This window comes from Myotis brandtii, unplaced genomic scaffold (genome assembly GCF_000412655.1).
Source record: "Myotis brandtii unplaced genomic scaffold, ASM41265v1 scaffold244, whole genome shotgun sequence".
NCBI lineage: Eukaryota > Metazoa > Chordata > Mammalia > Chiroptera > Vespertilionidae > Myotis > Myotis brandtii.
In genome coordinates, this window is record NW_005359225.1 from 3,701,690 (window position 1) to 3,704,022 (window position 2,333).

The window sequence follows — 2,333 nt, forward strand, 5'->3', positions numbered from 1 at the left end:
TGCCAACTCTTTTTGTTATCTCTCTGTGTGTTTTTATAATAGCCATCCTAGTGTATGTGAAGTGGTATCTCATTATGGGTTTAAATTTTTTTAAAAATTATTGATTGATTTGAGAGAGAGAGAGAAAGGAAGGGATTGAAAAAGAGAGAGATCGATTTGTTGTTCTGCTTATTTATGCACTAGAGGCCCAGTGCACGAATTTGTGCACGGTGGGGTCCGGCTGGCCCACCCCAATTGGGGCCGATCGGGCTGGGCCGGCCAGGGGGAGGGGCCGCGGGCAGTTGGCAGGCTGGCCCTGCCCCCTGGTTGAACTCCCAATTGAACTTCCAGTCGAACGGACAATTTGCATATTAGGCTTTGATTATATAGGATTTCTTGGTTGCTTCTTGTATGTATGTGCCCTGACCAGGAATTGAACCTGCAATCTTGGCATATTGGGATGATGCTCTAACCAACTGAGCTACCCAGCCAGGGCCTCATGGTTTTGATTTGTATTTTTTCATGTGCTTATTGGCCATTTATATAACTTCATTGAAGAAATGTATGTTCAGTCCTGGCTGAGTAGCTCAGTTGATTAGAGCATCATCTCAGTATGCAAAGGTTATGGGTTTGATCCCCAATCAGAGCACATAGAGGAAACAACCAATGTATAAAGAGGTGGAACAACAAACTGATGTTTCTCTCTCCCTTCCTCATTCTCTTTCAAATCAACAAAATAAAGTAAAAATAAAGTGTTTTAAAAAGTGTTTGCTTGCTTCCATTTCTTTCATTTGTGACATATTTCTTTGTCTCCGCATTTTGACTGCTTCCCTGTGTTTGTTTCTATGTATTAGGTAGAGCTGAAATTCTTAGAGTGGCCTTGTGTAGAAGGTGTCCTGTAGGGCCCAGTGGCTAAGCCTCCCCAGTCACCTGAGCTGGGCACTCTAGGTGTGGGCTGTGTGCAAAGTCTTGTTGTAATTGAGCCTTGATTGCTATTGGCCTCACTAGGAGGAGTTGATCTCCAGGCCAATTGGCTGTGAGGACCAGCTGCGACTACAGTGGAAGAGCTGCTCTGTAGGAGACACCCCTATGGATCAGGACTTGCTTCAGTGGGGTTTTGGTGCTCACTGAGTCTGCCTGTTGAGTATGTTGCTCTCCACTGAGCCAAACTGACTAGGGCCGTGGTCGGCAAACTGTGACTCGAGAGCCACATGCAGCTTTTTGGCCCCTTGAGTGTGGCTCTTCCACAAAATACCACGTGCGGGCTCACGTACGGTGCGATTGAAACTTCGTGGCCCATGCGCAGAAGTTGGTTTTTGGCCTGGGTGAGTCTATTTTGAAGAAGTACTGTTGATATTTGGCTCTGACTAATGAGTTTGCCGACCACTGGACTAGGGCTTAGTTGTAATTGATGTGATTGTGGTTCCTCTCAGATTATTGGCCCTTTTATTATTGAGGTAAGAGTTCTTTATATATATTTTAGTTGCAAATCTCTTATTATATATATATGATCTACAAAAAAATTCATTTTTTGGGTTGTCTTTTCATTTTCTTGATGTTATTCTTTTAAGCACAAAAGTTTTTAGTTTTGATGAATCTAGTTTACCTGTCCCCTCACCACTCTTTGGTTATTTGTGCTATTGGTATCATATCTAAGAAACCATTTCCAAAATCAAGGTCATGAAAGTTTATGCCTATATGTTCTTCTCTCTTCCAAGAGTTTTGTTTTTTTAGCTCTCTCATTTAGGTCTTTGATCCATTTGGGGTGCTAGTCTTGAACTTGTCTCTTACTTGCTTTGTGAACTTGGATTGTTGTTCACTTGCCTTTTCTCAGCTTCACTCAGTGATTGCCATGGACTGGGAGTCAGGGGTGGGGGCATTGACTACAAAGATGAGAGAACTTTTGGGGGCAATGATAATACTTTATATCTTAACTAGAGGCCTGATGCACGAAATTCGTGCAAGGGGCTTAGCCCTGGTAACTGCGGTGGCTGCCTCAACCCTCGCTGCCCCGGCTTCGTCCACAAGGACGCTATCTGGTCTAATTAGCATATTACGCTTTTATTATTATAGACTAGAGGCCCGGTGCACAAAAATTTGTGCACTTGGGTGGGGGGGTCCCCCAGCCCAGCCTGTGCCCTCTCGCAGTCTGGGACCCCTTGGGAGATAACGACCTGCTGGCTTAGGCCTGCTCCCGGGTGGCAGAGGGCAGGCCCAATCCCTAGGTGCAGCCCCTGGTCAGGCTCAGAGCAGGGCCGATTGGGGAGTTGGGGCGCCGCCCCCTGTCATGCACAGAGCAGGGCGGATCGGGAGGTTGCAATGCCACCCTCAGTCACGCTCAGGGTAGGGCCGAT